Below are 15,748 nucleotides of genomic sequence, written 5' to 3'. Positions count from 1 at the left end.
GCACTGTTTTAAGTGCTTTGTATACAGTAAATCATTTAATCTTCACAATAACCCTCATCAGGTGGATAATATTACTATCACCATTTTACAGATAGGAAAACTGAGGTACAGAAAAGTTAAGTAACTTTCCCAACGTCACACAAGTAAGTGGAGACGCTTAGTGATTCATACCCAGGTAGCTGTCTCCAGAGCCCAGACCCTCAATTACTATATTATATTTCTTTTCACGATATTTAAAAGATACACAAAATTACTATGGATGAAAAAACTCACCATTAAAAAAATTATCAATAAGAGTTAAACAACAGTTAAGCAATATTAATATCAATACAACTTATCATAGGTTGACACTTCACAGCTATTTCAAAGTTTCATGGCCATGATTAAGAGTTTTGAAGTTGGACAGACCTGGCTCTGAATCTTGACTGTGCCCTTTACAAGCTGTGTGACTTTGGACAAGTTTCGTAACTTCACCAAGCCTCAGTTTCCTCATCTGTAAAATGAGAATAATAAACATCTCACAAAACTGTTGTTAGTAACATAATTATTGCTACATTACATTGATATGTAAATCCAAACAAAACAACAGATACACAAAATAGAGGAGGTTCACAATTTCCCCCAGAAATCAGGGCTTTATTATAAATAATGAAGATGACCACTCCAAGTCACCACAGCAACTATAAGACTCCCATACAAACAGAACCATAATACCCTCTAACTCATAATAAATAATTCCCCTGGATAAAAGTCAAATGCCTAGAGGTAAATTACTGAATCTCTGAAATATAAAATACCATATATACATAGAGAAAGAGACAAATAGATAAGACGTTGTTTGTTGATAACAACTCCCACGAATCCCATTCCACGCATACACTTTCTAAGACTAGTAGTATTCAAGGGGCCCAAAAGAGGAAGAGCGGTGTCAAGAAGGAGTGATTCCTGGCACTGGTGGGAAGAAATTTTTTTAAGAGAAAAACATAAAGAAATAAACATGTCATCAAAGTAGGGTACAACTATCGTTACCACCAAAGAATGATTGTGTCCCTTTACACCTGGCATTTTACACTAGTCAAAACAAGTAAAACTGTCACTACTGCTGTCTTTAGAACCTCAATAAAATAATTTTACAATGAATAATGAGATTTCTATCAATACCTGCATTTACCAATAATACATCCATCTGTGATAAGGTTAGGTGTTTCTTTGACGGGGGTGATTTTAGCAATACAATACAATGATCATTTTAAAAAAGGAAAACTAGGAATTATATTATACAAAAATCCTATAGGATAATTTTGTTAAACAGCTCATCAATACTATCATCAGGGCTTCCCTGGTGGTGCAGTCGTTAAGAATCCGCCTGCCAATGCAGGGGACACAGGTTCAATCCCTGGTCCAGGAAGATCCCAGATGCCACAGAGCAACTAAGCCTGTGTGCCACAACTACTGAGCCTGTGCTCTAGAGCCTGCAAGCCACAACTACTGAAGCCTGCACACCTAGAGCCCGTGCTCCACCACAAGAGAAGCCACCACAGTGAGAAGCCCGCGTGCAGCAACAAAGACAAATGCGGCCAAAAATAAATATATTTTGAAAAAAAATACTATCATTGGGCTTCCCTGGTGGCGCAGTGGTTGAGAGTCCGCCTGCCAATGCAGGGGACACGGGTTCGTGCCCCGGTCCGGGAAGATCCCACATGCCGCGGAGCAGCTGGGCCCGTGGGCCATGGCCGCTGAGCCTGTGCGCCCGGAGCCTGTGCTCCACAACTGGGGGAGGGGACCACAACAGTGAGAGGCCCGCGTACCACAAAAAAAAAAAAAAAAAAAATTACTATCATCAAGGTGAGTTTTTATGAAGGTTACTAGTCTAAAATATGAATTATATTAATTAAAATAACGTATTACATTAAAATAATTATTAAAATGACTGTGTGTTCATTGTAGCTCAAAGATTTAATAAGGAAATAACTTCCATCCCCCAAAATATCCCCTTTTAACAAATAATTGCAAAAATGGCCTTCAATTTTTCTTCTTTTTTTTTTTTTGCGATACGTGGGCCTCTCACTGTTGTGGCCTCTCCCGTTGTGGAGCACAGGCTCCGGACATGCAGGCTCAGCGGCCATGGCTCATGGGCCCAGTCTCTCCACAGCATGTGGGATCTTCCCGGACCGGGGCACGAACCCGCATCCCCTGCATCGGCAGGCAGACTCTCAACCACTGTGCCACCAGGGAAGCCCCAAATTTTCTTAATAAATTTGTAAAATTATCTGTCTGGAACAAAGGTCATCTAATTTTTACAAAGCACCTTTTTAAAGAAAACTTATTAGTTATATAGGAAATGTTCAGGAAATCCTTAAACTACCTATTTTATAAAAGTTTAAGGAAATGAACATACGACATGAGGTACTCGAGGTTACTACGCCAGGACGGAAATACAAACAAAAAAATCAGGTCCTTTGACTCTGTATCTTAACAATTTGGAGTTTTTCTACCTGATCAGCATTTCCTTCACTACTCTACTTTCTCTAAATGATGAGAATAAATTTTCTATCCTTTTCATGAGTTCTACAAATCACTGATAAGGTCAAGTCGGTTCAATCACAACTCAAATATTTTAATTTAGGAATTTTTAGGTAAATTTTTTACCTAAATTTTTTATGTAACATAGAGAAAATTTGCAAATATCACTAACTATTTACATTTTGCCCCATTTGCTTTGTCAGTCTCTTTCTTCCTCACACATTTTTTTCTGAACCACGTGAGAGTGAGTTGCAGACACTGTAGCATTTCGGCCCTCAATATTTTCAAGTAGTTTCCTAGGAACACACACTTTCACTTAGATAACTACAGTATAGCTAACCAAATCAGTATTGTGTCAATGTTAAAATTTCTACTATATAATTACAGCACATATTCAAATGTCATTAACTGCCTTAAAAATGTCCTATAAAGTCATTAAATGTCCATTTAAAAATGTCCTCTGATCTCCCCAGTCCAGAATTCAATTCAGAATCATGTACTGCATTTAGTGGTAATGTCTCTTTAGAATCCTACCATCTGGAACAGTTCCTTAGTCTGTCTATGTCTTTTAAGACTGATATTTTTAAAGAACACAGACCATTTATTTTGTAGAATGTTCCTCAATTTAGGTTTGTCTGATGGTCTCTCATGTTTAAATTCAGGCTATGCATTTTTGTAGGAATGTCACAAAGTCATGGTAGGTGCTTCTCACTGCATCATATCAGAAGCTGCAAGAGGCTAGTGGGTTCTATTACCAGTGATGCTAACTTTGATCACTTGGTTAAGGAGTATCTGCCAAGTTTCTCCACTGTGAAGTTATTGTTTTTCTCTTTGTAATAAGTAAATATTTCGTTAGGAACTGTCTTGAGACTACGTAAATATATTCCTCATCAAACTTTCACCCCATAGTTTTGGTACCTGCAGAAGATTCTTGTGAGAAAGTACTATTTTAATTGTTCCAAAATGGTCATTTTCTAATTCCATTTTCTAATTCTACACCTATTAGCCATTTTAATGAATAACTTTCACTTCTCCCCAACTTAGTAATTTATTCATTCACTTACTTATATTCGTATGGTTCTTATTTTTTCAATGGGTTATAATCTATAACTATCATTATTCATTTGGCCAGTGGATGCTTCTCCAAACTGGTTCCTGTTCCTTTTGACTGTCCCCACCATTCTTTGACTATCTCCTTACTTTCTGCAACAATATGTTCCAGCCTCCTCTTGTACTTTCCCTGATCCAGTTCCTCCTGGGATCATCCATTTCTCCAAGGAGCTGTGGTTTCCTTTAAGTGGAGAATGGTTTTGAAACCAGCATGTGGGAGTTAGGTGTGTTCACTGTAACTGCTTCTAGGCCTCTTAGCAAACAAAGCTGGAATATACACAAATACATCTACGCATATGCATACACATATATATGTATACATACAAATACACACATATGTCTCTAAGGGAAAGATACGTAAGTGTATACATGCATACATGTATGTTTCTCTGTCTTTATATAAATAAATGTTAAAAACCATGAGTTCATAACCTCTGATTCAAATCCAGCGTCACAGGGTTCATTGGAGTCTTTTCCTCCTTATATCTAAAACTCCCTTCTCCAACAAAGAAAAACCTGGCTCCCATTTTCCTCAATACACTCATTCATTTGTTGAGTCCTAAAATAGATAGAAAATAGTTTCAAAATTACCAATTCACACCATTACAAAAAACAGCCTACAAATTAGGGTTTGTTATTTGTTTACAGCTCCTTTTATCTTGAATTTCAAAGTATAGGATGCTCAAAAGTTATTTGGCTTACTTTCTCCCTTCAGTGTGTTTATGTTATGAATTTGAAACACAGGTTTGTTTCTGTTTATATTTTAGTGTTTTATCCCAACTTTATTCATTTCCTTTTATGTTTTTAATATAAAAACATGTTATTTATGTTATTAATTTGAAACAGGTTTATTAATTTGTGTGTTTATGTTATTAATTTGTTTATATTATGTTATTTAAATTATGTTATTAACTTGAAACACAGGTTTATTTGTTTCTGTTTATATTTTAGGGTTTTATCCCAACTTTATTGATTTTCTTTGCTGATTTTTTGTTTTGTTTTGGTTAGTATCTAAAACATTAGCATGACAATGTTCTCTGATATTCTGCACTGATATCACATGCAATGCTACCAGGGGTTCTCTCTCAACCAGTGATTGTAATACAACTTCATAGTTTAGAAAGTATATTTCCCACAAGAAATGAGCCTTTCTGTAGCCAATCACATGTATCTACCACCATCCCACTGAGGCCAAGCTGTTTTCCGGGAATTACTGTTTCTAGATATAGAAAGAAGGATAAAATGAAATGGGCAAACCCTACTACAGCAAGATATTACTTGTAAAATAGTTTTCATGCTACTTAGAGAGATGCCACAGGGTAGAAGAGGGCAGGACCCAGTGGGTAGAACTCCAGGTCCCTGCCCTGACTTGAATTCAAGATGCTATTGCTTTCACTGATATAATATATTGAGCTTTAGTCTGAGATTTTGCTCATCCAATTCATTCAGCAAACATTCACTGAGTGTCTATGTTGTCCCAGGCACTGTTGTAGGTGCTTCAGTGAAAAAAGCCTTCATGGGACTTACAATTCTAGTTGTGGGAGAGATAAACTATAAACCTAAGTAAACTGTATATAGTTAGTTAAAAGATGAAAGTTATAGAAAAAATTCAACAAGATAGTTTGCAATATTATATAGCATGTCCAGTTTAGGTCTCACTGAAAAAAGAAAGCTTCCTTTTATATGAATAATTTTTTTAAGTTTGAAAGTCATTAGGAGAGAAGAAGAGCAATCCAATTTTTCAGTTGGTGCTAACCTTATATCTACAGGCCCAGGGACAGACTATGAGAAAAAAGTCATAAGACATTTTCCTTCCTTCTTTCACTGAATCTTAGCCAAAATCTAGAAATATTTAGGTTGGTTTTTCTCAATCCAGATCCTCTACTTTGTAAGTAATTACATATCTCTCCTAGACTCTGGCAAAGGGCTTTCCATCAATCTCAAACTCAAAATATTAAATTTCTTTTTTTCTTCAAACGATTTTAGTGGGAAATTGATAGAGGCACTATCAGGGCTGTTAACCACTCTTTTAGACCTTTAATCCTAACCAGATCACACTATCACTCCCCTACATTTACAATCAACAAAAGACTAAGCTAGCTAATCTTTCTCAGTTGTGCTAGACCATACCACTCAAATCCTAAACAACTGGGTTTGTTTGAACCTAAGTGCAGAACTTTATAATAACCACAGGTAACAGTTAATAGTCCCTGCCACGTCCCAGGTATTATTTTAAATGACTTATATATATTACTTCTTTTATACTTCAAAACAACCCTACGTGATAAGTATCATTAGTACCTCCCTTTTATAGATGAAGAAACTGAGAAATGAAGAGGTTAAACAACCTGCTCAAGGTTACAAAGCTTCTAAGTGATAGAGCTGGAATTAAAAAACAGGCAGGCAGTTAGTTTGTGCCATTAACTGCACATATTAAACTGATTCTCAAAAAATCTTTATATAATGTGTTCTAGATTCTATCTTGCTAGATTTAACCAATTCAGTCTATGGAGGGAAAAAATATCTGACTTCAATGCTGTCATCCCATATATATGCTATTTTTCAAAGCTTCAACTGAATACTTGATCACCATGCCATGAAAGGGTCCAATGAAACTATTAATAAAAATGTGACCAGGAATAGTAGCAAATCAAATCCAACAATGTATAATAAGAATTATACACCACAACCAAGTGGGATTATTCTCAGGTATGCAAGGCTGATTCAACATTTGTAAATCATTTAATGCAATCCATCACATTAACAGGTTGAAAAGAAAAGTCACATGATCATATCAAGAGATACAGAAAAGGCATTTGACAAAATCCAACACTCATTCATGATAAAAATTCTCAGCAAGCTAGGAGTAGAGAGTAATTTCCTCAACTTAATAAAGAACACCTACAAAGACCTACAGCTGACATTTTACTTAATCATGAGAAACTAGAAGGCTTCCTGAAAAGATCAAGAACAAGGCAAAGGGACTTCCCTGGTGGTCCAGCAGTTAAGACTCTGCGCTCTCAATTCAGGGGGCCCGGGTTCGATCCCTGGTCAGGCAACTAGATCCTGCATGCCACCACTAAAAGATTCCACATGCCGCAACTAAAAATCCGCATGCCGCAACTAAAGATTCAGCATGCCGCAAATGAAGACCCCATGTGCCCGCATGCTGCAACTAAAGATTCAGCATGCCGCAACTGAAGATCCCATGTGCCCGCATGCTGCAACTGAAGACCCAGGGCAGCTAAATAAATAAATATTTTTTTAAAAAAAGGAACAAGGCAAAGATGTCTCCTCTTACCACTCCTTTGTAACATCATATAACTCCTAGTTAACATCATTAACTAGGAAATGCTAGTTAATGGAATAAGACAAGAGAAGGAGATAAAAGGTATACAGAATAGGAAGGACAAAGTAAAACTGTCTTTGTTCGCAGATGATATGATCATCTACATGGAAAATCTAAGAGTCGGCAAAAAAACTCCTGGAACTAATAAGCAATTAACGATAGCAAGGTTGCAGGATACAAGGTCAATATACAAAAGTCAATCACTTTCTTATAGTATACCAGCAATGAACAAGTGAAATTTGAAATTACAAATTATACATTTACATTAGCACCTAAAAAATTAAATACTTAGGTATAATTTATGGCAAATCTAACAAAATATGTACAAGATCTTGAAAACTACAAAATTCTGATGAACAAAGTCAAAGATAAACTAAATAAATGGAGAGATAATCCATGTTCATGGATAGGAAGACTCAATATTGTTGAGGTATCAATTCTTCCCTACTTGATCTATAGATTCAACACAGTTCCAATCAAAATCCCAGCAAGTTGTTTTGCAGACATCAACAAACTCATTCTAAAATTTAAAGCCCCAAATGGACCCACATAAACACTGTTAACTCATCTTTGACAAAAGAGCAAAGGCACTATAATGGAGAAAAGATAGTCTTTTTAATAAATGATACTGGAACAACTGGACAGCTACATGCAAAAAAAATTAATTTAGACACAGATTTTACACCCTTCACAAAAATTAAGTAAAAATGCATCGGAAACCTAGATGTAAACTGCTAAACTATAAAACTTGTAGAAGATAACACAGAAAGAAAAAATCTAGATAACCTTGGGTATGATAATCACTTTTAAAATAAACCGAAGGCATGATCTGTGAAAGAAATAACTGATGAGCTAGACGTCATAAAATTAAAAACTTCTGCTCTGCATAAGACACTGTCAAGAGAAGAGAATACAATCCACAGAATGGGAAAAAATATTTCCAAAAGACACATCTGACAAGGGACTGTTACCCAAAATATACGAAGAGGGACTTCCCTGGTGGTCCAGTGGGTAAGACTCCACGCTCCCAATGCAGGGGGCCTGGGTTCGATCCCTGGTTGGGGAACTAGATCCCACATGCATGCCGCAACTAAGAGCTTGCATGCCACAACTAAGAAGACTGCATGCTGCAACTAAGAGCCCACATGCCCCAACTAAAGATCCTGCATGCTGCAACGAAGGTCCAGCATGCTGCAACTAAGACCCTTCGCAGCCAAAATAAATAAATAAATATTTTAAAGTATATATACAAAGAACTCTTAAAACTAACAATTCAATTTTAAAAATGTGCAAAAGACTTGAACAGATATCTCAACAAAGAAGATATACAGGACTTCCCTGGTGGCACAGTGGTTAAGAATCCACCTGCCAATGCAGGGGACACGGGTTTGAGCCCTGGTCTGGGAAAATCCCACATGTCGCGGAGCAACTAAGCCCGTGCACAACTACTTAGCCTGCGCTCTAGAGCCCGCGAGCCACAACTACTGAGCCCACACACCACAACTACTGAAGCCCTCGCACCTATAGCCCATGCTCGGCAACAAGAGAAGCCACCGCAATGAGAAGCCCATGCACCACAACAAAGAGTAGCCCCCGCTCACTGCAACCAGAGAAAGCCCGCGCGCAGCAACGAAGACCCAACACAGCCAATAAATAAATAAACAAATAAATTTCTAAACAAAAAGGAAGATATACAGATGGCAAATAAGCTCATGAAAAGATGTTCAAAATCATATGCCATTGGGGAACTGCAAATTAAAACGACAATGAAATACCACTATACACCTATTGGAATGACTAAAATCCAGAACACTGACAACACCAAATTCTGGCAAGGATGTAGAACAACAGTTACTTTTCATTCATTGTTACTGGGAATGCAAAATGGTACAGCCACTTTGGAAGAGTATGGCAGCTTCTTACAAAACTAAACATACTGTTACCTTACAATCCAGCAATCCCCTCCTCCCAGGTACTTACCCAAAGGAGCTGAAAACTCCACACAAAAACCTGCACATGGTTGTTTATAAAAGCTTACTTCATAACTGCCAAAACTTGGAAACAACCAAGATGTCCTTTAACAGATGAATGGATAAATAGTAAACTGTGATACATCTAAAGAATGGAATAATATTCAGCACTAAAAAGAAATGAGTTATCAAGCCATGAAAAGACATGGGGAAACCTTAAGTGCATATTACTAAGTGAAAGAAGCCAATCTAAACATACTGTATGATTCCAACTCTACGACATTCTGGAAAAGGCAAAAATATGGGGACACTAAAAAGACTGTCAGTGGTTGCCAGGGACTAGAGGGTTTTGAGGGATAAAGAGGCAGAACACAGAAAATGTCACGACAATGAAACTATTCTATATGATACTCTAATGTTGGATATGTTATATATGTGCCAAAACCCATAGAATGTACAAAACCAAGAGCGAAACCTAATGTAAAATACAGACTTGAGGTAAGAATGATATGTAATGTAGGTTCATTGATTGTAACAAAGGGCACCACTCCAGTGCCAAATGTTACTAGTCGGGGAGGTTGTTTATATGTGGAGGCAGAGGGAATATATGAACTCCCTGTACTTTCTGCTCAATTTTGCTGTGAATCTAAAACTGCTCTTAAAAATAAAGTCTGTTAAAAAAAAGAAAAAAGAAAAAAAGACCAGACCCAATTAGGAAACTTACAACAGGCCAAAAAGACTTCTCTCCAGGATCAAGTAGGCATGGAACCATATATGTTTGCCCTTTGTGTATAGCATTTTACCCAGTTATCAACTCACCTACCTGAACGATCAAGAAACCCACATTTGGGGTAGAGGTAGAGAAACAGGTGAAGAAATACAAACCTTCAGTTAGAAAATACACAAGCTGCAGGGATATAACATACAGCATAAGGAATATGGTCAGTAATATTAGAGGACTTCCCAGGTGGCACAGTGGTTAAGAATCTGCCTACCAATGCAGAGGACATGGGTTCAATCCCTGGTCCAGGAAGATCCCACATGCTGCAGAGCAACTAAGCCCGTGTGCCACAACTACTGAGCCTGCACTCTAGAGCCCACAAGCCACAACCACCGAGCACATATGCCACAACTACTGAAGCCCGCATGCCTAGAGCCCATGCTCCGCAACAAGAGAACCCACCACAATGAGAAGCCCTCGCACCGCAACGAAGAGTAGCCCCTGCTCGCCTCAACTAGAGAAAGCCTGCACGTAGCAACGAAGACCCAACACAGCCAAAAATAAATTAATCAATTAAATAAAATTTAAAAATATAGTACAGGGCTTCCCTGCTGGCGCAGTGGTTGAGAGTCCGCCTGCCGATGCAGGGGACACAGGTTCATGCCCCAGTCCAGGAAGATCCCACATGCCGCAGAGCGGCTGGGGCCGTGAGCCAAGGCCGCTGAGCCTGCACATCCGGGGCCTGTGCTCCGCAACGGAAGAGGCCACAACAGTGAGAGGCCCGCGTACCGAAAAAAAAAAAAAAAATTACAATAACTTTGTATAAGGACTAGACTTATCGTGGTGACCATTTCATAACGTATGCAAATATCAAATCACTATGTAGTACACCTGAAGCTAATGTAATACTGTTTGTCAACTATATTTCAATTAAAAAAGAAACCCACATTTCTATATCTTAATCCAAAAACATGTCTCAAGAGTAACAGTTCCTCTTCCTATATTAGACAAAAACATCTAAGTGCTGCTTCTTAATTCTAGAATTATTTTTTAATGCAGTTTGTAAAAAACATTGTTATTTGAACCAGAAAACATACCGTATGAATTGGGGACCATTTATAGGACAGATACTCTTCTAGACTGTGGAAATAAGGCAGAGAATTAACCAAAGTCCCTATCCTCCTGGTGGTGTATTCTATTTGGGGAGAATGTGAAAATAATAGAGAAACAAATATATGTTATGTTATGAAGAAAAATCAAGCATGGTGAGAGGAAAGAAAGTGTTGGTGTTGGAGGGTAGATAGAAAGGACTCTCTTTTAAATAAAGTGATAAAGGAAGGCTTTGCTCATTAGGTTATACTTGAGCAGACAATTCTGAAGGTATTGAGTAGCGAGAGGGTAAGCCCAAGTAGAGAGGTGGGAAAGAACATTCCAGGTCAAAGGAATAAGTGTACCAGTCCTGAGGCAGAACTATGTTCCCTGTGCTAGAGAAGAGCAAGGAGATGATGTGGCTGCAGCTCCTACAGTGAAGGGAAGGTAGAAACTGAAGTCAGAAAGGAAGCCAAGTGCTTCAAAGGGTTTCACAGGATATTTGGCCTATTTATCAGAAATACAATAAATCTTGGTCTTCTATTCTTAATAAGACAAGCCACTGGAAGGTTCTGAGCAGAGGAATAATGAGATTCATATTTTTAAAGGATCATTTTGGTTACTGTAGGTAAACATCATAAAGCTGGAACTAGTCAGGAGGCTATTAAAGCTGGAACTAGTTAGGAGGTTATTAAAGTAACTAAACTAGTTAGAAGGTTCTGAGCAAGAGGAATGAGATTCATATTTTTAAAGGATCATTTTGGTTACTGTAGGTAAACAGATCATAAAGCTGAAACTAGTTAGGAGGCTATTAAACAAATCCAGGTGAGAGGTGATAGTTGCTTGGACCAGAGTGATAGCAGTGGAGGTAAGACAGGTCAGAGAGATAGGTGGTCCATTTTTATATGTGCCCTCAGCTCAAGAAGAGACCACACCTGGAGCAGCAATTGCATGAGAAATCACCAAATGAATAAATTTACGATAATCCACAGTCATTTTCCAGGACATGTATCTTAAGATATATCTTAAGAATGGAAAAAAAAAAAAAAAAGAATGGAGCTGACAGGATTTTGTTGATGAACTGAATATACAGAGTGAGAGAAAGTGAAGAATGAAAAATGACCTTAAGGTTGCTGGGCTGAGCAATCGCAAGAATGGAGTTGCCGTTTACAGTGATGCAGAAGACAGAAGGTGGAGTAGGCTTAAGGGGGTAAATGAGAAGTTTGTTTGTTAAGCCTCACAAAATGTAGACGTTTACAAATGAGATAGTTATATATTGTAACTATTGGTATATGTCATGTCCTATAGAGCTCAGATACCTTGAAAGCAGAGTTCATGGTTTATAGTTGTACAATAGTAAAAAGGCCTACCATTTATTGAGCACATTTAACAATTAGAGCTCATTTAATCCTTCTATTATTGCTTCTATTATTAGTATATAACACATGGGAAAATTCTGGTTCAGAGATATTAAATAATTCTATTCATCCTTCAGAGCGCTGGTCAAATATCACTTCCTCAAAGTAGCTATCCTTGACCACCCCCATCATCTGAACTAAATCTCTATAATAAGCTCATAATACCCTGTACGTCTCCTCTACTGTTTATCACAATATAAATAAATAAGTGTGTTCTTGGTATCTCTCCTCCCTACAAGAATATAAGCTGCATAAAGGCAGGATACCCATACGTTAAGTTCACTACAACGATTAATATATGCTTTAAATCATTTATAATATTGCTTTATTATTTTTTAAAATAAATTTATTTATTCATTTTTGGCTGCGTTGGGTCTTTATTGTTGCACACGGGTTTTCTCTAGTTGCGGCAAGCGGGGGCTATCCTTCATTGCAGTGCGCAGGCTTCTCATTGTGGTGGTTTCTCTTGTTGCGGAGCATGGGCTCTAGAGCACAGGCTTAGTAGTTGTGGTGCACAGGATTAGTTGCTCTGCGACATGTGGGATCTTCCCAGCCCAGGGCTCGAACCCGTGTTCTCTGCACTGGCAGGTGGATTCTTAACCACTGTGCTACCAGGGAAGCCCTGCTTTATTATTATAAATTATTAATATTATTTAATAAATGACTTAATAAGTAGAGACATCCATTACAAATTATTATAGAGTAGATCAGACCAATTCTCTTGGCAAGATAAACTATAAAAAAAAATAAATAAAATAAAGAAGGCAGCCAGGATGTAAGAAGTCAAAATACCAGGGGCTTCCCTGGTGGCACAGTGGTTAAGAATCCACCTGCCAGGGCAGGGGACACAGGTTTGAGCCCTGGCCCAGGAAGATCCCACATGCCATGGAGCAACTAAGCCCATGCACCACAACTCCTGAGCCTGCGCTCTAAAGCTCGGGTGCCACAACTACGGAGCCCGTGTGCCACAACTACTGAAGCCCACGCACCTAGAGCCCATGCTCCGCAACGAGAAGCCACTGCAATGAGAAGCCCGTGCACCGCAACGAAGAGTAGCCCCTGCTCGCCACAACCAGAGAAAGCCTGTGCACAGCAACAAAGACCCAACGCAGCCAAAAAATAAAAAAACCAAAATACCAGCGAAAAAGGAAATGCATAGTTAAGCCTAACATTCTACACTACTTTTTCCTCTTGAGGCAACTAGCTGCAGACTAGAGCTTTTAGTAGTCTTACAGGCCTGCAGAGACAGAAATCAGAGTTCAGGGCTTATCAAGACAAGCAGGATTTGAGGGGCTAAGATTTCAGAGAGAAGGCAACCATAGAAAAGTGAGTCTGGACATCCTGTACTGTTTTTGCCCTCAGGCTATTTACTGAATTCTAACCTGTGTGGGGCCAAGAGGCCAAAAACCAAGCAAAGTCCCTATTTTAAAGCAAAATGGTAAGTAGAATTTTTGGTAGTCTCACAATGCCAGGAAAAGAAAAATTACAGTTCAGGGCCTGCCAAGATGGAGAGGCCCTGGCAAACACCACAGGATTCTATTTGATACCTCTGAAGGACAGCACTCTTGGACTAAGGGGAAACTGGATTTAAACCAGCCCTTAAGAGGCTTAAAACAAAGCCTCAAGTCATCAAGCCTGTATTGAATCAGGGTCATCTGCTCCTGCTTCTAACTACCACCAGAAGAAAATTAGATCCTCCCTAGAGAACAATATCACCATCAAGAGCCTCTATAATTTCTCATACATAATGTTTGACATTCATTTTTTAAATTACCAGGAATCCTAGGAGACAAGACTAGATGACTGAAAGCCAAGAGAAAAAGCAGACAATAGAAAAAGACCAAAAGGGGATCCAGATATTATAATTATTAGACACACACTTTAAAATAACTGTGATTAACATGTTCAGGAAAACAGATGACAAGATGAGAATTTCACCAAAGAAGTAGAATCTACAAAAACAAATGAAAAATAATTAAATTAAAATTCTAGAACTAAGAAATACATAATAAAAAATTAATAATAAAACAGATTCTTGTAACAGCAGATTGGACACTAAATGAAATAGAAAATAGGTCAACAGAAAATATCCAGATGAAGAACAGGGAAAAAAAAAATGGAAAATACAGAAAGAAGGAAGGAAGGGAGGGAGGAAGGAAGGAAAAGAGAAGGGAAGAGAAGGGAAGAGAAGGGAAGGGAGGGAAGAACGGAGGAAGGGAGGGAGGGAGGGAGGGAGGGAGGGAGGGAGGAAGGAAGGAAGGAAGGAAGGAAGGAAGGAAGGAAGGAAGGAAGAAAATACCGAACAGCACATGAGAGATATATGGGATGCAGAGAAAGATCTAGCACACATCTAAAACCCCAGAAGAAAGTCAGTGCAGGAGTGGGGCAGAAGCAATATCAGAAGAAATATTCCAAACCTGACAAAAGACATCAAGCTACAGATTCAAGAGTATCTATGGAACTCAAGCACCTTAAATACAAAGAAAACTGCCTAAAAGGCCTTACTGAAAACATGAAAAACCAAAGACATTACCTCTCTAACAAAAACAATGGAGTCAGAAGGCAATGGGATGATACACTTAAAATGCTGAAAGAAAATAACTACCAACCTGGAATTCTATACCCAATGAAAATATCCTTTAAAAGTGAAAACAAAATAAAAAGTGCTTTCAGACAAAAAGAGAATATTCACTACCAGTAGACTCACACTAAGAAAAAAATGATCTAGTGAAGTCAGTCAGACAAAGACAAATATTATATGTTATCACTTATATGTGGAATCTAAAAAATAATACAAATCAATCTATACACAAAACAGAAACAGACTCACAGACAGAAAACAAACATATGGTTACCACAGGGGAAAGAGGGGGATAAATAAGGAGTATGGAATTAACAGATACAAATTACTATACGTAAAACAGATAAGTAACAAGCACAAGGAACTATATTCAGTATCTTGTAATAACCTATAATGGAAAAGAATCTGAAAAAATATATATACATATAACTGAATCACTATGCTGTATACCTGAAACTAACACAATATTGTAAATCAACTATACTTCATTTAAAAATTTAAAAAGAAATTATCTGTGAAGAAAGAAATACTCTCAGATGAAAGCATGATAACACAGGAAAGACTCAAGAACACCAGAAAGAGAAAACATGAGTAAAATTAAATAACTATGAATTATTTAAAACAATAAAAAAATAAATAAAAACAAAGCAAAAAAAACCCCAAACAAATAAACAAAACCCAAAATGGGAACGATAAATGGAATGAAAGAGCTGTAAGGTACCTGTAGTGTCCAGAAAATAATAGCAGTAGACTGTGTACAAAAATGGCCACAATAATTCCTCCCATTCCTTATGCACACCCCTTTACAATGTGACTTTGCTACTCTTTCTATCAAGAGGTGGAATTCATTTTCTCTACCTCTTGAATTTGGGCTTGGACATATGACTTGCTTTGGCCAATGGGACATTAGAAAATGTGATACAGCAGAGACTTTAAAAGTGCTTGCACATTTCAATCTCTCGGCTACTCTTAGAACTTTGAGTCATC

The 15,748-nt window shown here is 37.9% G+C and overlaps 1 protein-coding gene across 3 annotated transcripts in view; it reads right to left on the bottom strand.

The window, feature by feature from the left end:
• Window positions 1-15,748, bottom strand: part of NUMB (NUMB endocytic adaptor protein) — a 188,188-nt gene that overhangs the window by 97,315 nt on the left and 75,125 nt on the right. For all 3 annotated transcript variants that reach the window (XM_082647388.1, XM_082647389.1, XM_082647390.1), the window contains exon 3: window positions 409-493. The gene's annotated coding sequence lies outside the window, so the exon portion shown is untranslated. The remainder of the gene's footprint in view (window positions 1-408; window positions 494-15,748) is intronic.

The sequence above is a fragment of the Grampus griseus genome (genome assembly GCF_964374135.1).
Source record: "Grampus griseus genome assembly, chromosome: 2".
Classification (NCBI taxonomy): Eukaryota; Metazoa; Chordata; class Mammalia; order Artiodactyla; family Delphinidae; genus Grampus; species Grampus griseus.
The sequence above is the reverse complement of the archived record's forward strand: the minus strand, read 5'-3'. Positions and strand labels throughout refer to the sequence as shown.